The following is a 24,216-nucleotide window of genomic DNA, read 5'->3' on the forward strand; positions in this document are numbered from 1 at the left end:
CCTGGTGGTGCAGTGGTTGAGAGTCCGCCTGCCTTTGCAGGGGATGTGGGTTCGTGACCTGGTCTGGGAAGATCCCACATACCGCGGAGCGGCTAGGCCTGTGAGCCATGGCCGCTGAGCCTGCGCGTCTGGAGCCTGTGCTCGGCAACGGGAGAGGCCACAGCAGTGAGAGGCCTGTGTACCGAAAAAAAAAAAAAAAAAAAATAGAATAATTGTCCCATTTCTTCAGCTTTTTATCAATGATACATCTTTGTTTTTCTGTCTGTGAGAATTACAAAGACCTTAGGCAAGGTTGAGATTCTTCTGCCAATGACAACAAAACTCTTTTGAAGTCTGGCAGATGCCTTCAGTGAACATACAGTGAGTGGTGAACTCCCAGCAGCAAGAGAAGTCGGGTGATTCTCTTGTTAGCATGAGCCACGCATGGCCTGACTCTAAGCATTGTTAAGAAAACAGCTTCAGTTTCTTCTTGTGATTATTTCTAGCAGGTTGTTGAAGCAAAGGTTCAAAAACATGAGAACCTCGATGAATCATACATCCTCTCTTCCTCCTCATAGACTCCATTATGACTCAAGGATCTTCACCCCTCAGACAAAGTACTGTGCTGGAGAGAGGCCTGAACTCACGAAGGCCTGATTCTGAGTCCTGACTTTGCTACTGTCTAACCAAGAGCAAGTCATTTCTGAGGGTCTCAGTTTCCTCATCTGTAGAAGATACCTTCCTGAGAGCTTATAAGCTTCTTCAGACTAAGCACCAAGTTTCACTTCTTTGTATCCTCATCCCTTAGCATAGTATTTTATATAAAGTAGACACTGCATAAGAGGAATTTTAAAATGACTTTAGACTCCTAGTTTTAGTGTTCAATATCTGAAGTTCTGATATTTACCTAAAAATTTAAAATGCTTCTTGACCACAAAATAATAGCCAGATATATTTTTTAATGCTGTATCATCAGCAAACTATGACCCAGGGGCCAAATCCAGCCCTCTTCCTGTTTTTATATAGTTTTACTAGCACACAGTCACACCCATTCTTTTACATATATTCTATAACCACTTTCAAGTTATAAAAGCAGTATTGAATAGTTGTGATAGAGACTGTCTATCCTGCAAAACCTTAAATATTTACTATCTGTTCCTTTATGGAAAGGGTTTGCTGACCCCTGATATAGACTGTAGTTGACTGTGAATACCAAGAAAGCATGTTGAATAACATCCAGGTGGGACTTTGAAGATAGTGCTGAACCCATGGGCATTCTTCCTTTCAGAGAATATGGAGCCTTCCTTTCAGTAGAATGAGCTGAGTGGTCAGTAAACATAACTTTACTTGAGGATCACATTTATTTAGAGGGTCTGCATGCTCAAGGAAGCTGCCAGAATGCAACACTGAGAAGTAAAAATCAACCTTCAGTTTTGAAAGCACTGGCAATTCAATAATGTCTGAAAAGTAGGCCAAACCACACACGTGGCAAAAGCTATTTTTGCCTGGCTAATTCTTCTTTACATTTGAGAGCAAACTCTAGCCTCAGCAACTCTAGGAAGTACTACTAGAAGCACAGCTGACATGTTTAAATGGTATATTTCATGACTGGCTCTCCTTATGACTAGGGGATTCTCAAGGGATCATCTTTCTATTCCCAGTATGCAACACATTTCTTGGTATGGCACGTAATATAGGCTCAATAAATGCTTTAGAACCAAACTGAACTGAACATACGGGTTCAGGTTGGACAAAGACATCTACCTTGGCCTGAGTTGTTGAATTAATACCAAATATCTTTCTTTGCAAACTTAGGGAATAAATACTAATTTTCCTAGATTTTTTTCACTCCCTCCCCCACTATCAAATCTGATTTCAAAAAGTAATAAAACCATACAAGGTTCAGATGTTTGCTAAGCACCTACTCTGTGTAAGGGATGTTTGCCATAATTCCTTTTGGCCTCATAATTCTTTTTTTCTCCCAGATTCCCTTGAGGTCAATTAAGATCTCCCTTTATGCTGAGGACATGCAAGCCTGCCATTATTGGCATGGCCAGATGAATGTATAGGCTGACCAGTAATAAGAGAGAGAAGGCAATCGGGGTCCACATCATGCAGGCTTCACCAGAGGAATCAAAGTAAAACAGCAGTTGCCTTAAGTTCGCTGGGTGAAACATGCACCAATTAATGATGGGCTAACTGGTTCAGACAAAAGCTTCTAATTAATGAATCATTAAAGCACACACTTTGGAACATGGAAAAATCATGCAGCATGCCCAGAAGCAGTCTTCCAGTTCTGCGGCTATGCTTAAATGCAGTGCTAATTTCTGAGGGCCTGCCGTTTGTCATAGCACTGAGATGAATCACGAATGCGTTTACTGCATCGCCCAATACACAAGCTCTCCCCTGGGGAAGTGAACCATCCTGAGAGCAACTCCTAATAAGCAGAAATTAAGTGTTACTCTCCCTTGCCACCAGGAGAGGAAAAAAAAAAAAGCATGCCTGGAGAAGGGGCGGAGAGGATGGATAATTTGGCTGTCAATAAATTGTGAGAAAGAAAAGAGATAGGCATCTATTTTGAGCCTCTGTGGCCTGGGGAACCACACTCCCTGTGCTCAAAGCCAGGAGCCCTCTTATACAATAAATAATTCAAGAAACCCCAAGCAAGTGCCTGGCGAGGACGCCTGCTTCCTGAAAGCTCCTCCTCAGCTAATCTTGGAAAAGCGGTGGATCACCCTGTAGCTCAGAATGCCTGCTTTCCACCTCAGGATTCTGACCAAGGTCCCCAGCCAGGGGCCATAAGGAGGAAACCAACACAATCCTGTCATTGTGTTATTTATAGCTTATTGTTTAAAAAAATTGGAAATGACTATGTCAAACTGAAGATCTCATACATGAATCTGGCAGGCACTTTTACTGGAGCAGATTTTAAAAACAAATTCAATATTTTGTACGCTGTTTGAGGGAAATGACAAACCACAAACCCCTCCTCCTGATATTATGTCTTCCCCTGTGTTCATCCAGCATCTTCTCCTAACATGCACCCAGCGTAATTTTTGATGAAAGGCCCGTTGGCTTTCAGTTTCCAAATAACCCCCAGTTTTTCTGTGCAAAATCCAAGGAAGCAAAAACGCAAATATCTCCTGTTTTTTTTTTAATCTCTGATTTTATTCTGAGCTCTGTAACCCTAAGATGTTTATGGAAAAGATTAGTGAGATATAGTCAATATATAGTATACAAAATACAACAATGTGTAAACTATAAAATGTCATCAAATGCTACTTTATGATTCTAGAGCAAGGCACCATGCTCCAAGTCAACCAAGGCTACATTTTTGAGTGGGTGTGGTGTTTCATGTTTGTTTCTCAGACCTCAGCCCAGGGCCCCTCAAAAGTCTTATCCTTTAAGATGTCTTTAGTCAGTAAAAGACATTAGTAAAGGTGATGAGAAGGGTGGAGTGGGAAAACTCAGTACTGACACGTGTATTTTAGCATGAAGGGTGATTTCTGCAAACTTTTAAAATTATCCAAGGTCACTGGCACACAGTTGAATACCAAGGTGCTCTTACTTTATTTACTGTAGAATGGAAATGAGATCAAATTCCTTTGGGCCTTGCAAATGATTGTCCCCCCCTGAAATGTCTCTATAAATCTGCCAAGTAGACAGCAGCTGTTCTTACCCCTTGCCCTGACTCTTCCACACACCACCTTAAAAAGAACGAGCAGGAAATATCCTCTTATACTTTTTATTTACTGGTTCTGCCAAATGCTTATTTGCCTCTAGGGGGCATTTCTAAAGACTGCAAAGGAAAGTATTTCAGCTCTTACGGTTGTCAAACCAGATAGCTCAGGAATAGGAACAGAAAAGAAATAGTAACAGATAGAGGAAAAAAAAAATCACTTTGATCAAGTCAGCTTTTATTGCCGTGAGCAGAAATAAAGTCCAACTGGTTTCTGAATTGAACTGGGGAATGAAAAAGATTGACTTCTTAAAAAGTTTTTTTTTTTTTAATTTTTATCTATCTTTCCTGGATGGACAGTCTCTGACCTTTGACCTAGAACAAATGCCATAAAATTGTCATTAGAATGACACTGTGATAATCAAGTGTTAGTATTAGAAAGGTCACATTAATTCACTAAAGAGTGGGAAAGACAAGCTTAATTGAGATAGGTACCACCCTTTTTTTTTTTTTTTTTTTTTTTTTGGTGTACACGGGCCTCTCACTGTTGTGGCCTCTCCCGTTGCGGAGCACAGGCTCCGGACGCGCAGGCTCAGCGGCCATGGCTCACGGGCCCAGCTGCTCCGCGGCATGTGGGATCCTCCAGGACCGGGGCACGAACCCGTGTCCCCTGCATCGGCAGGCGGACTCTCAACCACTGCGCCACCAGGGAAGCCTGGCACGACCCATTTTTTAAGGTCAAAATTTATTTGGAAAAGAAGAAAAGTATTGCAGTACTCAGAAATTACTGCATAGCAAAAGATATTCTTTTGAATGAGCTCTTCAAAACCCTAGTGTCAATATTATGACTTACTGTTACACCAACTTTCTCATCTTCTAGGTTCCGTTGCCCAATGTATCTATTAAATAGCCCCATTGCATCCTCAGTCACTTTTAATACCTTACTTTGTTCTCCTTTAATATAGTTTATATTTCCATAGTGTCTTTCATCTCCCAGTATAATGCAAACATCAATTAACTAAGCTACCCAACATCCCCATGTGGGTAGAAGAGTCCTACTATCCTCATTTTGAAGCTGGGAAAAACAGGTTCAGTGAGGTGAGGTGACTTGCCCAACCAGCCAGTAGGAGAGGCAGAAATGGCCTCCGTTCGTGGAGCCTGGTTATCTGCTTTAACTAGCAGACATGATAACTTATGCCCTCTAATTTCCTCATAGCCACTCGTGTGGAGTGAGGACATCAATACCGAGGTCCATTAGAGAAACCAGTCAAATTTTTACAGACATCCACTTTGCTTCCCAAACAGAAAAACCATATTGATTTCCATTGAAAAACTTCAAGATCCCCTCCCAAATATATATCTTAACTCTTATGTCTCAATGGGCAGCTTGGCACATACAAGTGGTTTGGTTCAGACAAAACTGACTTTACTCAAACCTGTTAACAGGTCGAAAAGAAATGAATTTTTTAAAAATTTACTTTATATTATAGTTGATGAACAATGTTGTGTTAGTTTCAAGTGTACAGCAAAATGATTCAGTTATTGGGAGTTTGGGATTGACATGCACATACTGCTATATTTAAAATAGATAACCAACAAGGACCTGCTGTATAGAAAAGAAATGAATTTTTACAAAGAAAGATCCAATGAAATGGAAAGTAATCTTTGCTAATAATAAAAAAACTGCCATTCAGTGAGCTCATGAGCTTCTACTGTGAGCTGATGCCCATGTGCATTTTCTCATGTATTGCTGACAGCTCAATGGGGAAGGACTGTTCTTATTCCCACTTGAGAGATGAGAAAATTAAAGCACACAGAGAGGTGAAAGTAAATCATCCGAGGTCGGATAGCTAGTACGCGAGGGAGTCCAGCCTCAAACTCAGGCGTTCTGTCTCCAGAGTCCATGCTTTTAACTGTTTTTGCTGTAATTATTCCATTGCCTGGGTGTGATGCCACGTACTTTTTCCTCCACATTAGAAATTGCATGCTCTCTCTGACCATACAGTAAATGTTAGTGAGCATTGTGCTTGCATTTTATATCACCCAGGAGCTTTCAGGAACCTAAGAGTAAGGTGTATCCTTTCTTCTCAATAAAGTTTATGCCCATTTGCAGACAAGAAACTGATTTATTTTTTTAAATTTCTACTCCCATATTGTAATGTTGAGGGTAGTGACTAGGTCTTCTTCCTTTTTTTTTCCCTCAAGCTCCCAAGAAAGCCTCACACAATATTAGCCTAACAGTAGGCACTATTTTCAGTTTGATTGGGTTTGATGGTTTCTTTCTCATTTTCTCTTAATGCCCCTTGAAATTCTGAGGATTAAAAAAAAAAAAAAATTCTCCTTTGTGGTGACATTGGCAAATAAGAGGATCCATGTCTAATCTCTCCAAGTTAGAATTTTTGTGCCCCCCCGGGACCACTCAGGCATCTGCCTGAACAGCTATGGTGGGTACAGAAGCCAGTAACGCAGGCAAGGTCATCCAAGCTACGGATGAGTAACTGAGACCACTAGGATTCATAACTACCTCATTCTTTTCTACTTCTTTATTCTAATAGCCAAAATAATCACCACTTCTGTTGAGTGTTTATATTGTGTTTGGAACTATGCTCAGTGCTTTACATGCATTATCTCATTTACTCCTCCTCCAAAGCCTATAACATGGGGCTATTATTCTCAATTAAGTATGAGAAAACTGAGCCACAGAGGCAATATATCACTTTCCAAAGATGGCAACTCTAAGTGTTGGTACAGGCATTTGACCCAGGCAATCAGACTCCAGAGCCCAAAAGTAGAATCTGTACTTTATTGCCTATCTTTGGATTCCTGGAAAATACCCTACTGTTTAAGACATTCATATACCAAGATAATTTTTATCATATCTTAGAATAATTGAAGATATTATAGGCATTTTACAACTAGTAGCTAAAGCAGGCACTAAAAAATGGCTTTTAAAAAAGAACCAGGTTTTCTTTTGCAGCAAAGTGTCGTTAGGCTGCTTTGTGTTTGCAGCTATAGAATGAAAGTGGCCATACGGAAATCCCCGTAGTGCCTGGGAGGAAGGGGAGAGGAATTAGGTCATCCTAGCTGGCATCTCAAGAAGGATCACAGGCACAACGAAGCTGATCTCTTATATTTTCAAAATTCTTTCTAATCTCTTTGTAGGTAGAACTCACTCCCTAAAAGACAAGAAAGAAACTGGGAGGGGAGCTGATTGAAATCTATATATCTAAGATTTGTGGCTTCAGCTGATTAGCAACTAAAGAGATGGCCTTTAAGGCTCCAGGGGAGGTTTGAGTTTACCCTTGGTTATCTTTTCGTCCTGAATAGCAGTGTGAATTCCTGGGGTGCAGAAGAAAGCTGCCCTGCAAGACAAAGGCACAGGAGTTGCTTCTTTTCTTTCTCAGATGGAAGAAAAAGGACTCTAGGAATCCTTTATAGTTAACTATTAAAATTGGTTTTTCCTTTTTGCTTTTTTAAACTTCTTTAGCCTCAATCTCTAAGAGCAATCAAGCAATAAAACTTCACCCTAGGTAAGCAGGAAACACCAAGGTAGCTCATCTTATTCTTTCCTCTTCTAAAGCCAGCATCCAGAACAATGGCTTAAAAGAAAACGAGCTTGCATTCTTCTGCAAAAAAAGGATCTCGGGGCTGGGTTATGTTTTCAGCTTTGGTACTGATCCCAAAATGTTAGGATTTCTTCAGGGTCTATGAAAGAGGGTTCAGAGTAAAGGGAGGTGAAGAGATGTGTGACCATCTTTATACCCTATCCAAAGACCCTGCTTACAGCTAGACCCCTGTAGTTTAAGGTGGAATTACCTGGGGCAAAAAAGATCAAGGGATAGGAGAAATAGATGTGGGCGAAGGCAGGACCAAAAGAAAATAGAAATGTGGAGAGGTACTAGAGGAAAAAAGAAAAAGGAACCATAGAAATCACTTCAGAAGAGTAACACATATGGAAAAGACAGAAGGAAGAGAAAAGTGAAGTTAAGACATCTTGGGTAACAGTTCACTTGTGTCAGCCATTTATTCAACCAGTTAGCCAAAGAGACCAATGTCCAGGAAATATGCTAAATATTAGGGGTTCAAAGATGAGTGGAACATAGGGGACACAAAGTTTTAGGGCCTTCGACCGCTGTGGCCCCCTTTGCCTGGCAAAGCAATAAAGCTGTTCTTCTCTACTTCACCCAAAATCCTGTCTCTGAGATTTAATTTGGCGTCCGGGTACGGAGGCCGGATTTGGCTTCACAGTCGTTGGTTTGATACTTTGATACACTGTAATATGATTACCATCATAGCTTTAGCTAACAGCTCTATCACATCACATAATTATCATCCTCTTTTTGCGGTGAGGACACTTAAGATCTAGTCTCTCAGCAACTTTGAAGTTTCTAATACAGTATTGTTGATTATAATCACTGTGCTGCGCATTCGATCTTCAGAACTTATTTACCTACCAGTTGCCAGATTGTACCTTTAAACAACAGCTCCCTAATTCTCCACCCCTCCAGGCCTCTGGTAACCACCACTACACCCCCGCCCCCCCAAAAAAAAAAAAAAAAAAGAGTGAAACATAGCCTTAACCCTAAAGGATCCAGTTTAGGTAGGAAGATTAACATGTAGATAAATAATATAATGCATACATTAATATTATTCTTAGTTGCACTCTATTTCTTTTTGTCCTTCAAATGTGGCAACCTTGATCCCACAAAAGGTCTTTTGTGCTTATCGGTCCTTCTGTTTGAAGTGTTCTCGACAATTAACTTTATGTAGCTGGCTACTTCCTACTATCCAAGTCTCATCTCCAATCCACCTCACTGAAGCACACCCCCAATCCCACTCTACACTCACCCATTTTATCTTATCTGAAAGTCCATGTTCAACATCAGAAATTATCTTAATTTTTTATTTTCCCACAGGTCTAAAATCTATCATCCTGTACTAGGACGTAAGCTCCTTGAGGAAGGAAACTCAATGGTAAGTCATTGATGAACTCATAAATATTTTTGACTATTTGACTCACAGAATGACATATTATAAAAGATAAGCATAGGATTTTGTGGTGCCAGAAGATGCAAAAACTCCATTATGAGAACATTAAGGAAGGCTTCTCAGACAGGGTGATTTTGTTGTCGTTGTTGAATATGCAAGCTTGAATAGGTATGCAGTAAGTGGACAAGGGTAGCAGAGCATTCTAAGCCAAGAGCGCATGTGATGAGTCATAAAAGAGCCCTACTCCTTCTGGGAACTGCCTTTCACTTAGTGTGTCTAGAGTACATACAGACGGTGCTGGAAGAATGTGAAAGCCATGATGGAGTATAGTCGTCACTCAATGTCCATGGGGAATTAGTTCCAGAACCACTGCGGATACCAAAATGCACAGATGGTCAAGTCTTCTATAAAAATGGCCTTGTACAGTTGGCCCTCTGTATCCGCAGGTTCTACACAAATTCCATTAGCGGTTGGTTGAATCCACGAATGTCTATTAACAGGATTTAACTGTAGTTAAAAGTACAAGCTTTGAAGCTAGACTTTCTGTAAGGACAAGAATACCTCATTTTATTGTGTTTCACTTTATTATGCTATGCAAATATTGCTTTTTGTACAAATTGATGATTTGTGGCAACCGTGCATTGAGCAAGTCTATCGGCACCGTTTTTCCAGCAGCATTATTTTTTAAGGTATGTGCATTGTTTTTGGAGACAACACGCTGTTGTACACTTAATAGCCTACAGGATAGCGTAAACATAACTTTTATATGCACTGGGTAACCAAAAGATTTGTGTGCCTCATTTTATTGTGATACTCACTATTGTAGTTGTCTGGATCTGAACCTGCAGTATCTCCAAGGATGCCTGTAAATTCTGGGTTTTCTACTTGTAATTAGGGGATGTTAGGCAAGTTATCAGTCTTTTCTGTTCTTCAGTTGCTTTATCTGTAAAATGGGAATTTATTTGATTTATGTCATGTCTACGTCAAGGGATTCCTGGGAGGATTAAGTCAGTTAATATATGTAAAATATTTAGAAGAGGGTAAGTGCTTGAAAATGTTATTACTGGCAGGGGGTGATTAGAAAAAGTAATTATAACTATTGACAGTCTTATTTTATTCTAAACACTTTATGTAGGTTAACTAATTTAATCTGTATACACTTATAAAGAAGATACTATTATCACCATCTTATATATAAGGAAACGAGAGACAGAGAGGTTCAGTTATTTGTCTAAAGTCACACAGCAGTTAATAGCAGGGCTGAGGTCTAAATCTAGGGGGTCAGGTTTTTGAATCTTGCCTTTCACTATTATACTATGCCACCTCTTTGGAAGCTTAGTTCATAGGGATCCTGTGAGGAAAAATGAAATAAAGTATATAAGTGGCTCATCATAGGGCCTGGTGTATATTAAGCACTCAATGTGATATGTATATTTTTAAAATGCCTACAGGACAATAGAGCTATAATTAGAATAAGTCAGTATTCAGAAAATATAGTTATCTGTGGGTTTATTGGGAGACTCAACAGAACCTGGAGAAGACAAATTAGGGAGCATCTCAGCAATAACTGACTGGTTGAATTACTGCTGAACAGGCAGTTGAAAGGTCGAAGAACCATAATCACTTGCTTGACCTTGATTTCTGATGGGAGTACCAAAGCCTTCTTGTGTATCAATCTTTGCCCAGCTGTACTTCTTCACTAATTAATTTTTAAAAGATCTAAGTCATTTAATTATAAAGTAATGGTTTGTCACTTCCAGCTGCCAAATTATCTACATTGCAGCTATATCTAATTAGCTTATTCTGTTTCTTGGAAACATTTTATGTTAATTTATGTACATAAGTTCTGTGAATAACAAGTTGTACATTATTCTGTAATAAATTGTGAAACTAGTCCTTTTGTGGACATTCAAAATAAAATAAAATAAAATAAAATAATACAAAATAGTATAAAAACACCAGAATGACAAAGGGAAAGCACCTTTAACATACCTAATTAAAGTTAATAAGTAATCAAGCAAGCAAAGTAAACAAGAGTTTCATAATGGAACATAATAAATGCCTCTAAACTGCTAAATACTTTAAAATGTGTAAAGCTAGCCAGAAAACCTGGTGATTTGGTGTTGTCAACAGACTCTTGATGTTGAAGAGGATGGAACAAAGGCAGAATTAAAGGTGTAGTTTCATTTATTACACATAGAGTTGGGCAGCCATAACATAAATGTGAAGAGATATATTTTCTTTTACAAAGAACCTATAGATTCCCTTTGTCTATTCTTCCTTTTTTTCCTTCTGTCTTGGAAGAAAAGGTGTCCCTCTTATCCAAGGCTGAAACCTCCATCAAAGCTCTAAGGCTCATTCCCTCCCACCTCTCCTGAGGCTCTGCTGAATAAACAACTCCCTGTTTTCCTTTGCATTATCAATTGCTGCCTCTCTTTGCCCCTTCTCAGCCCACAAACAGGCGTATATCCTTCTGTTACTGAAAGCAGCTTCCCAAGGCCGGGCACTGCACTACCACTGTAACTATGTCCCTCGCCTTATTTCACTCCCAGGGGAGTCTCGGCTCTTGTGTTTACTTCTGTATCTGTGTAAAGCCTTTCTAGGAAGCTGAGCTGCTATGCTCTGCACAGATTTAGCACTTTGCTCGTAATCCACATAAAGCCCTTTGCATAGTAAGTACCCAACAAGATTTAGCTTTTGTGGTGTTGTCACTATCATTTTGAGCAACGGCATATCATACTTGCCTCAGGGAGCAGGCTCCAAAATCGGACATTGCAGCTCAAATCCTGGTTCCACTTCCTTGTAACTGTGTGACCTAAGGCAGACTACTTAATTTTTGAAACCTTGACTTCTTAAATATAAAATGTAGAAGTAGTTGTAACCACCCCATAGAGTTTATGGTAGAAACAGATTAAATGAGGTGAAGCATTAAGTGCTTAGCTGTAGGTCCAGAACATACTAAATACTCACATATACCTTTTTAAAACACCCAGTGTAATACTGTAAGTGTATTTTTTTATTCAACCCTCTCTCTTCTGATAAGTACTATGAATTTCCTTTGGGGAATAACTTTCCTCAATGCTCAGTCCAAGAGGTTGGTCTCTATCCCTGACTTCAGAGGTGAAACATGTGGCTCAGGTCTGGTGAATCCAAACACTGAATTCCCTTCCTGGGAATGTTACCCAGGCCTGATTAACCAATACTGAATTCATCTTCTGGGCAAATATCTTAGGGTTGCCCAATCAGACCAATTAATCCTCTTCCTGGTCATATGACCCAGGTCTGACCAATCAGAGCACTGGATTCCCTTCCTAGGTCATGTGACCCAACTTCACCAGTCCACATAATCCTACTACTTGGTATCCTTGTTCAGTTTACAAAAGACACTTGGCGGAGATGTTTCCATCAGAAGGAACTCCCAGATTTTTGTAGAGATTATTAATAAGAGATATTATCTATTTCCCACCCAAGAGGAAATGATATGGAGAGCTTCTGGAACCATCTTGCCATCATATCAGTTTTGGAAGAAAGTCAACCCACAGAGGGGAGCAGAGCTAATCCAACAGACCTGACATTGTTTGAGCCCCTAAATCCAGCCATGATTGATGCCAGCCCTGCCCATGTGCTTTTCATTCATTTATCAAAACAGTTATTTCTGATGTAAGCTACTTTGCACTTTTCTGCTGCTTGCAACAGAAACCAATATAAATGCTTAGCATGTTTTAGCGTAGCCAGTTGTTGAAGGTAAGGACTCCTTTTGCATATTATTCGGTAGCCTTAGAATGATTCAGTTAATGTTCAGTAAATAGCTGTTGCGCAGATGTGAAAATACTTTGATGGTGGTGATAGAGGGGTACATTCTGCACCCAGCCCTCATTATTTAGTTCATCCTTTAGGCAAAGCATGGATTACATGACCGCACAGATTATATATTTCAGGGCTGGCCTGAAATGGTAGTGGGTCACAAAAGTCACGAGAAAAAATATCCCTTCATAAATCCATAACTTACCTGGGACCTAGAAAATTGTTTGCATTTGAAATGCTATCTCTTCCAGCTGCTATAGAAGGAAACAAATAGTCGGCTTAGTGAAGTACTTAATTGAGCAGACTAGATGAATATGTCAATAAGAATTTCCAAACAAGATAGAGTCCTCCCTTGGTATCCATGGAGAATTGGTTCTAAGACCCTGTCCCCCTCCCAACAACCTTGGAAACCAAAATCCACAGAGGCTCAAGTCTCTTACATAAAATTGCAGAGTATTTGCATATACCCTATGCACATCCTATCACATATTTAAAATCATCTCTAGATTACTTACAGTACCCAATACAATGTAAATGCTATGTAAATAATTGCTGGCACACAGCAAATTCATGTTTTGTTTTTTGAAACTTTCTGAAATTATTTTTTCTGAATATTGTCAGAACCCATGGATATGAAGGGCCAACTGTAATACTGACCCTAACAACGGAGAATTGCACATTTCTGATTTTTAAATTACTTATTGTGTAACTTTTAAAAACTATCTTTCAGGACTGATTATTTTCTCCAGAAGCAACATTTTCCCAAGTTTATAATGGGTAAAGGGAATTTTTAAAAAATTCCCTTTCATCCAACCTTTCAAATTTCATAGTTCTGGAAATTATCTAGCTTAACTGTGCCTAAAAATAATTTAACAATTCAATCATTTCGCAAAAATATTTCTATTCCCTCTGCTGGACATAAGGATGAGGAAGGAAGGAGTCAGGCACGTGGATAAGTCAAAAGAACAAAGGATTCAAAGAGAAGATATATTTAGTTGAGAAACATGGGCAGCAAGGGAGAGGTGGAAAAAAGACATTAAATAATTTATGCAAATTTTTTATGTGAATTGACGCACTCTAATTGAATGTTAAAAAAAAAAGTTACTTTGATACAGATGGCAACAGAAATACACTCTGAGAAAAAAAATTCTATGCACAGCATCAAAAGCCCCAGGCATAGTCCCTTCCTTCTGTTGCTTTGCAGCACGGAAACACAACAAAGAAAACTGGAACCAGTCGGAAAACCCTGGTAACCAGTATAACTGCCTTGGAAGGGCCCTTCCCATCTTTGGCACACTTTACAGGCCTGCAAGGATTTTCATCTGTGAAAGGGCTGCTGTCAAACAATAAGCCCTGCTCCTCAAGGGTGAGGAAGGTTGTTGTCTTTTCAAAGTGGCATCTGCAGATGCTGGTCCTTGAGGTCTTTGATAGTCAGCACCCCTCCTCTTTGTTGTAAAAACTGGCCCCATTTTAATTATTTTTGTAAATGTTGCCCTCCGTTAGCTCCACCAGTGCTGGGATGTCAATGAAAAAAAATCTCCAATTCGAGGATTCATTAAGCAGCTGTTGTTACTTATGTGGTGCAATAGATGCCTGAAATTTGCTGGTTTGCTGCACTGGGATAAGAAACTATAATATCCTAGCCAGACTGGTTTGTATGTGTTTCGCTCTGAGGTCATGACACTAGGGAGCACAGACATCCAGCTTGAAAATACGTCAATATTTGTTTCTCTTCTTAGAAGGGTGTTCATTCATTCAACTAATATTATTGACCATCTACTTCCCCCACCCCCTTATTGAAGGGCAAGAGAATTCTGCAGCCAAAAACATCATCAAAAAATCTTTACCATTCTACCCTTGCTTAATCTCTCCAAGTCAAGAAAGTGTTGAGAAGTCATCTCTCTGGTCAGTTTTTTAATGGATACATCTAAGATTTTGTTAAAAAGAAATGAAGCTCCTTTCTGATTTTTAAATATATAAAAGGAGTCTTCATATTGTATTTGACCTCTGAATGTCAGCTTTCTAAAATAATACAAGTGAGATTCATTTATGAAGGAAAAAAAATGGCATTAAGGAGCTCCCTGGGGAAGATTGAACGCCACTCAGGGCAAAACATTTTCTCCAAACATCAAGTGGTCATCCCCACAAAAGTTGCTGAAATGAGGACTCAACTAGAGAGTTAGAATTATCTCCAACTAGAGAGAAATTGGCACGAACTACAAGCTGAAAAAAGAATCCTTCTACAGTTGCTGTCCCCAAAGGTCATTCCTGGCCACATTTTGTCTCTGAAGATAGAGAACTGAAATATTATTTGTTCTCGTGAATTATTTTTTGTTCCTTTATGAAATTCAATAGAATAAAAATAACCACTGCCCATTATCCCTTGCCTGTTGGCTCTACCTGGGCTGAGGTGATGGGAAAGGACAGGAAATGCTGTTACAGATGTTTAATAGAAGAAAGCCCTTTTTGGAATGTGTTTGCATGACTCATAAAGAACAGTTATTCTTAGCTTTCCTGTCACAAGAGATAAAGCTCTTTGTCCTATAATACAGACTTCTATTTAAAAGGAAAGCCCAAGGTCCATTCAAAGCTAGAGCCGAATAATAAGCTCTCTTTACCGTACCTGCCCCAAACCCCTACAGTTATATTATATCACTCTTTGCCTAGAATATGATGCAAAATTTTATTCTGTTTGGCTTTTTCATTTGTCAGGGTTGTGTAACCTGGAATGCTAAGAACTACTTAATGTAGTAGCAATGACTTTAATTCAGTTATAGGAATCATTAATTTAGCAACACAATTTAATACAATTAAATATGCTATGCTATATAGAAAATTCATCAGCTTTTGGGGTCACCTCTGAAGTTTCAGATCTCATAATCAAACTTTAATCTAATATTGATTATATTTTAGATAAGCCTGTCGATTCCCAGAACCTATAAACCAATAATATTTTGAAGCAATTTACTAAAGGATAGCACCACTCTTTGATGGATTATAAAGCACAAAGTGAGTAGAGACTGAAAGGACTTTGTTGGAATTAAAACATATCTTCTCTCTAATTTGCTTCTGAACTGGTTTCTTACACATTCATAGATTTCTTTCCTTTGGGATATATTCAGCTCACCAATCACCTTTTCCCCTTGATCATTCTATCCTGTTTTTTATTCTTTCGACATTCATCAAACATTTTTAACACTTCTTTTTACCAAACTCTATGTTGGTCTTTATGGATAAAGTGATAGAGGTCCTCAAGGAGTTCTTAGTCTGGAAGGGAAGACAAATAAAGTACATGTTATAAGACATAATGATAAGAGCTATGAGGACGGGAAGCTCTCAGGGCTGTGTGAGACTAGAGAATAGGTGCCCATAGCTCTCTTGGGCCAGAGTATGCCTTTAGTAAAGGGTTAGCATTTCAGTTCATAGAGAAGTAGGTTACCATAGATATCTATCAGTTATTCCCGGGGTTAGTGGAATAATTATATGTGCTCCTTCTTCTGACTGGAAAACTTCCTTTACTGAATCTTCCTCGTCTCTTAGGTCTCACTTTGTCAGCTCTCTCAGGAAGCCTTCTCTGACCCAAGTCTGGTTTGGGGACAGTTTCCCAATGTGCTACAATGTCACCTTGAATTTATCCCTGTAGTACGTCTCATGGAATTGAAACTGATTGAAAATGACTTCGATGTCCACATAGTTTTATTTTGTATTACTGACCTCTGGTGTCCCTATTCTCATTGATGATGGTCAGAGGAGAGGAAATTTTTCAACTGAATAAAATTCAACCTCTTTCAGATTAAACAGTTTTCTTTGTGAAAACTGCTTTGTCAATTCAAAGCTCAAATTCTTTATTAGGGCTGTCTCTGCCTTTTTAAAAAGAGGAGTCTTCCTTGATGCCTTCTTCTCCCAGATGGCATCTAAAGGAAGGGGAAGCCTATTCTTTTCGTAGTGTCAGGGCAGAGCTCTTGTCCACATGTTGTCCTCTGGATCTTCATTAGTCTAAAAGAGATGACCTTCACCCCATCAGGTCATGCATGTGGGTGATCCCAGAGGTATGATTGTTCCTTCTGTGTCTTGCATCCATCATTATTGTTTTATAATGGAAAATTAAGTAGATATGAAATATTTACATATACATAAATATAAAAAAGTATACAACTTCTATTTACCCACTACCTGGTTTAACAAAAAGAACTTTTTCTTAGCTTTGCCATTATCCCATGCACCTTTCATTTTACCTAATGCTCTCGTTGTTCAGGGGAAGCATGATGCTGCATTTTGTTTTTATCACCCCCCTGTTTTTCTTTATAGTTTTACCACATACGTTTGCATTTTTTAATTTATTTTTTTCACTGAACATCATGTTCTTGAATTCATCCAGATTATTTGGGTATAAATCTTTTATTAATTTTTCTCAAATACATAGCATTTTTTACATAAAATTAATAGGATTTGTTTATCAGTTTTACTGGTAATGGGCATTTAGTTAGATTCTAGATTTGTGGGTTTTGTTTGTTTGGTTGGATTTTGGTATTTATAAATAGTATCTCCTAGAGAATATGTGCAAGAGTTTTTCTAGAATATCCAACAAAGACTGAAATTGCTATATCATATGTTATGAAAGTATTCAATTTCTTCCAAAGTTGTTATACCCATTAAAACTCCCACTATTAGTACATCAGTGTTCTGGTTGTTCCACAGCTTCACCAATACTTGAAGTCCAGACTAGTTAGTAGACATGAAATGATATCTCATTATGGATTTAATTTGCATTTCCCTGGTTGCTAATGGGACTGAACAATATTTAAGTTAATGGTCATTCATGATTCCTCTTCTACAAAGTCTTTTCTTTGGACTGTTTTTTTGGGATAGGGGGTAAGTAGGAGTTCTTTGTATTTTTTGTGTACATCTATTTTGCATTTTATGTTTTACAACTACATTTTCAAATCTGTGGTTTTCCATTTCCCTTATGGTATGTTTTAATGAATATAACTTCTAATTATAATATAGTCAACTTTGTGGACAGTCTAGTAGGGATAATTTTAATGCCATTTAATATATATTTTTTGACAGAGTATGTTTTATGATTTTCTCAATGTTTTATCATTTTAACTTTTACATTTAAGTTCTTAATTCACCTAGAATTAAGTGAATTCACCTAATTCACTTAATACTTATTTGGGGGGAAATAATGTTTTAGAAGCTGTGGGATAAGGAGCCCAATTTATTTTTTTCTATAGAAAAAAAACAATTGTCCAGCTCTACTTAATTTAAAAAAAATCCTTTCTCCTCAGATCTCAGTTCTATCCCTGTTATAAATCAATTTTCCATACTGTCAGGAGTATATTTCTGTACACCTTTTTCTGTTCCAATGGTCCATTTGTCTGTCTCTACACCAGTATCACACCATTTTAATTATAAATGGTTTTCAGTCTTTAGATCTGATAATGGAGATTTGATCATTGATCTTTTTCTCCAGGGGAGTTCTACCTAATTTCAGGCTTTTCTTTTCACTATAAGATTTAAAATTAACTTGCCAAATATCACAAAATTATCTCTTGGGTTTTGAAATTCATATATTTCTAATATTGAGGATTTGTATTCACAAAAGTGATATATCTCTTTATGCAAGTCTCTTTAATATCTTTTAATAAAATTGCAATTTTTTTTCTATTATGGTCTTACACATCCTATGTTACAACTATTCTTAGGTACTTAATATTTCTTGGGGATATTATAATTGACATATTACTATTATTATTACATTTTCTTCTTCCTTGTTGCCTGTGCTTAGAAAAGTAATTGATTTTTATATTTGATTTTGTATCTAGAATCATCACTAAACCTTATGTTGAAAATAATAATTTTTTTCTTTCTTTGTAATCCTTATGCTTCTCACTTCTTTTTCTTGCCTTATTGCGTTAGATACAAAATTGAGGTGCTAGAATGCATCCTTATCTTCATGATCTGAAAGGTCTGAAGATTTTTAACATTCCATTATTAAAATATTTCCTGAGTATTTTTCTGGATCCTGTTTATTAGTTAAAGAGTTCTTTTTTGTTCTTAACTTACTAGGTGTTTTTATTAGCCAGTATTGAATTTCATCAGAAGCTTTTTATGATTCTACTGAGATAGTAACCTAATTTTTCTCATTTAAACTTTGTTTTTATTAAAGTATAGTTGATTTACAATGTTGTGTTAGTTTCAGGTGTACAGCAAACTGATTCAAGTATATAGATATATATTTTTTTCAGATTATTTTCCATTGTAGGTTATTATAAGATATTGAATGTAGCTCCCTGTGCTATACAATAAATCCTAGTTGCTTATCTGTTTTATGTATAATAGTTTGTATCTGTTAATCCCAATCATTTAAACTTTTTATATCAAAAATTACAATAACTGACTTTCTAAGGTTAAACAAAACTTGCATTACTGGAATAAACCCAAATTGTTTAAGATATATTAACCTTTTAATATATCCCTGGTATTGTTTGCTAATATTATATATAAAACTTTTGCATTCATGTTCATGGTTAGGATGGTTCTATAAATTTTCTTTCTCTTCCTGTTCTTGTCAGATTTTGCTACCAAGGTTAACTTTGCCTTCTAGAATTATTTAGTGGGAGATAGTTTCTCTTTTTTATTTTGTATTCTCTACAATATTTTGTGTAAGGTCAAAGCATTTGTTCCTTCAGTGTTTGATAAAACTTGCCAGTAAGACAATCTGGATCTGGTGTTTTAACTTAGGGGAGATTTTGAATCAGTGATTCAACTTCTTTATGGTGTCGTTCAGGTATTTATTGATACATTCTGTATGAAGAGTTGTGTTAGTGACAGAGTTCTGCAAGTTTGTCTATGTTATCCAACTTTTCCAAATTGTTCATATGATTCTCTTATTTCTTTTGTAATCTTTGCTGGTTATAGCACCCTTTTCATGTTTTGGCCTCTTTCATTTGACCAAGCTTGTCAGAGTTTCTCAGTTTTATTAGGTTTTTTTTTTTTAGGAATTTGGTTTAGTTAATAACTTTTAAATGTTTTCTATTAATTTTTTTCTTTTTCTTTCCATTTTTATGGGGATAGTTTATTCTGTGCTCTCTTTCAAGTCATTTAAGATGAGATCATGGTTGTATTTGGTTAATATTTGCATCATTCATGTCCTCCTCCTCTATAGTTCTTTGTATATTTCTGTATTTCTTTGCCCACTGATTGGGGTCTAAACTCTGTAATTTGCTTTGGAAAATGGAATGTGAGAAGTAGGAACAGGATGCCAGTTCATTTACTTCCAATTATGAGTGGAAGCATTGAGGCATTGTGAATTGCTGCCAGAGAAGCTGGACTTTCAGTCACAGAATGGAAGGACAGCAGAGCAGAGCCCAGCCTATTTAAAACATCTAGCTGAATGGCAACTGACCCAGGACTCTGTATAACATGAGCAAGAAATTAATTTTCGTTGTTAGCACTAAGCTTTTGAGCTCACTTGTTATTATAGCAAGTTGACTGAAACAGATATTGGTATCTTAAAGTGAAGTGCTTCTTTAACAAAAAGTTGAAAATCTGTATATTGACCTTGGGTCCAAGAGGCAAGTTATAAATAGTTATTAGAGTCTGGAAAAATGGTGACCCACAGTATGCAGTGGCAAAACATTTAAGCAAACTGTCACCTGCAACAACTTAGAAAGCAGATAATCTACCTAATGAATGAGTGGCTTTGGAGAAAGAGGTTTCAAAACAGAATGTTACTAGTATGCCTTGGTTATTTTTTCCCCAGAATTATCAGGTAAACTCAGAAAATAATTGGGCCGATTTGTAAGCACGGAAGAAAGAGAAACGAGAGCAACCAGGAATTATAGGGACTGTAGAGTTGGAAAACAGAACTGTTTCCAATTAGTAAAAGACAAATGGAAGTGCTTTGAGCAAAGAGGCACAATTAAGATTCAGATGAAAATACATGCCCAAATAAAGGGCATTGCCATTTGTAGCCTTTATTTAAAACTCTGGTTTAAGGTAACCCCTAGAAAATCAGGTTAATTGGATAAAATGCCTTAGCAAAAAAGAGATGCCCAAAGTCTCCTTGAAGCCTGGTAGCTCAAGTTATCTGTAAATCTAGAGAGAAAGGCACATCTCAAAAGAACATGAGTGTGGCTATCTGCACCATTGCTGATTGCAATCAAATAGCTTTTTTAAACCCACATTTTTGAGAGAGTTTCTGCAAAAGTTTCAATAACCAGGATTAAAAGAGACTAACTATTGATATTAAGGCATAAAACAACTTTGGGGCCCCCAGTGTTCTACAAGGAGGGAGCAGGCTTAGAAAGCTGATCTGCCCCCAAAGATGCATATTGTCCAATGATCTTATGAGATGTGGCTGAGGAGTATAACAGAAATGACCATTCTTCCAGAGAGATGATTCTACCACCCAGAAAAACAATGGACTGGAAAAAATAGAGGCCTAATCAAGTAATATTTCTTATCTTCTTTCCTTTAAGAGTGTTTGTTGCAGTTATTATTCACTGTCCCACGATTGTATTTTGAGGGAAGTGCACCTTTATTTGATAGCTCTTCAGATCCTCACACTACGGAAGGACTATCATGAGACCCTAAATTTTGCACTTTGTGCCCGAATTGGATGAGATATTCAGGATTTCTTCCTTAGAGGTGGGGGGGGGGAGAATATATTTTGATTACAGAAGGAAGGAAACAATGTATTTGATCAAGACAGCAGACAGTAGTATATTTCATTGTAATACATGTCAACCCATTGTCTTTGGACTTAGGCATGACTCGCTTTGACAGTGTTTCAGTTCCGAGTAGAAGCTTTGAGGTAAAAATGAGTTTCCACTAGCTCTGTGATTCTTCACCTCAGCTGTAAAAATAAGAGCAGACTGATCCCCACAGAGTGTCCTTCTGTCTGCGTCTTAGAATCAGAAGACACATGGAGCAGAGGCACAGGCAAGAGAAACACTGGGGTTGAGCAGTAGCTGACTCCTAGTTATAAGGAAAATACATGTGACAAGGAAATATATTTTTATCATTAGAAAACTCTAAGATTCATGGTTGTGTGTTACCATAGAAAAACTAACTGAAAGAGACGCTTAGTTCATTATTTTTTCATACTTTCTTTACTTGTCCTAATAAAATAAATTCAGGTTGTAATATTTTTTCTAAGTATGACTTTGACTATATTCTGTAAGTTTGGGCATGTAATAGGTTTATAACCATTCAATTTTAAATATTTTCTAGTTTCCATTTTAATTTTTTTCCCATGTCTAAGTTAAAGTGAGTTTCCCAATGTTCAAGTTTTTGGAAGAGTTCTAGTTATTTTTTATTGATTTCTAATTTAATTGCCTTTTGTAAGACAAGGTGGCCCATAGTATATCAATCCTTTGAAATTTCTTGAAGCTTTCATCAGGGCCCAGTCAGAGTCAATTTTAATAAATGTCAAAAGTGCAATAGGAAAGAATGTATGCCAAAACAGAGGTCAAAACCAAACAAGCATACAAAACAACAACAACCACCAGAAAACCATTTGCATCCTCAAAGTGATTGATAAATGTGCTTCAGTTAGTTACATTTACACAGGTGCACCTAGGAAAGTTTTATCTGGAACCAGTATCTAGAAAACCCTCTGCCAGGAGAGGAGTTTAGTGATAAATTTTTTGAGACATTCACTTCCTTAAATAAGGGGTAGGATGGACTGCTCTCGGTGAGAGCAACCACTGGCCTGGGTAAAGGCCATGGGCATACTGGAACAGGATAATTATCTGGAGACGGTCCCATAACCTCACCATCATCCACAACACCTCTCATCCCTCCCCCCGCCGACCAACTGAAGTGCTGCCCGTCAGAGGCAGGAAGGACTCATGCTTTTCTTCCCACCCATCCTTCCTTTCTTCTCTTTCTTTCTCAAGAAAGAAAGAGAAGTGCCAGGCACTATGGTGGATATGAAGACAAATGACTCATAACCTCTATCTTCAAACTGTTACACACTCATAAAGACACCAGTAACGCTAACCAAAGGTACACTATTGAAAGGCACGCTGTGTTAGGGCAATGGTCCCCAAACGGTTTGGCACCAGGGACCGGTTTCGTGGAAGACGATTTTTCCACGGAAGGGGGAGGAGGGTGGCTCAGGCAGTAAAGCAAGCGATGGTGCAGGTGGTAACGCAAGTGACAGGGAGTGATGGGGAGCGGCAGAGGAAGCTTCAGCTCGCTCGCCCGCTGCTCACCTCCTGCTGTGCGGCCCGGTTCCCAACAGGCCACGGACTGGTACCAGTCCATGGCCCTGGCATTAGGGACCCCTGTGTTAGTGAATAAATGAGAAACCGGCCAGAAGGCCCAGGTGAAGGAAGGATGCTAAGTACCCCCAAGTCTGGGATAAGAATTTGTCTGGGCCCTTAAGAAAATTATCGCTCTGGCTTTTCTGACTGGAATGTGTATAACATCAGGAATGCAACTGAGATGACCATGGGTGCATCTGTCTCCTGAGAGAAAGAAAGGATAGGTGAATACTTACAGTGTTTTACACCTGCCAGTGCTGTAAGGTTTCCTCTATATGATTACACAAGTTTTTCTCTTTTGTTTGTTGACTCCCTACACCAGATATGGTATATCATTAATAATGATCTATATTGTTTATAAAAGTCCTTTCCAATAGAAATATGTGAGCCACATATATTTAATTTAAATGCTCTAGGGGTAATATTTAAAGAAGTAAAAATAAACAAACTTAATTTAACGTTGTATGTTATTTAACTCAACATATATCACAAATATTATCATTTAAATATATAATTAATATAAAAAGATGAATGAGTTATTTTATGGGTTTTTCTTTTTCTTCTACATCTAAAATTCAGTATGTATTATACACTTACAGTACATATCAATTTGTACTAGCCACGTAGCCACATTTCAAGTATTCAGTAGACACATTAGCTAATGGCTAGCATATTGCATAATTCAGATCAAACCATAGATGAATTGTTAAATATTTATGTTGTTTATAACACAGGTAGGAAGAAAGAAAATATAGCGATCAGTATAACAGTTTATGAAAAGTCAGAGAGGTTTGTACATTAAACATCTAAATAAACTTGAGAACAACAACAATGGAAGTAAAGGCTATATATAAAATTCAAGTTCATATTCACAAATAAACAGAGATCCCGTTAAGAAATTGTCTGATAAATGATTGTTTCTCCTATTTACATGGGATTACCTTTGTTTTTAATTTACGTCAATGTGTTTTAAATTGTTTTGTTTACAGGGTGGAGAGTTCTTAATTTGTCATCACAATATCAAATGCAATGACTTTTTGGCCTTGCAGAGAGGAAATCCTACACTACATGGGGCTGCTGGACTTCAGGGTGGGGCCTTGTATTCTGCAGAACAAGCCACTCAAATTAGTCAAGGCTTAATTCAGAGCCAATACAAAAATAAGGATTTTGGGGAAGAACTTCATGTGTTCTGAGAACAGGACATGTATTTGATCAAATCACAAACTATATTTCTTAAGCACCTGACATATTCAATGCACTTTGTTATTCCCTGGGATTAGTAGTTTCATAAACCAGTTACACAAACCAGTATCTAATCCACAACTAATCGAAGTATTCCAGAATGTTGTCAAGTTTTTTTTTTAGGGAGAACTCAAGAATAAATCAAGTCTCTCTGTGGCAATATCAGCCTTCAAAGAAGGCAGAGTTACTGGTGAATAAGTAGATAGAGGGGAAGGCAACAATTCTGTGATCTCTGTGCTGTGAAGG

This window comes from Kogia breviceps, chromosome 12 (genome assembly GCF_026419965.1).
Source record: "Kogia breviceps isolate mKogBre1 chromosome 12, mKogBre1 haplotype 1, whole genome shotgun sequence".
NCBI lineage: Eukaryota > Metazoa > Chordata > Mammalia > Artiodactyla > Physeteridae > Kogia > Kogia breviceps.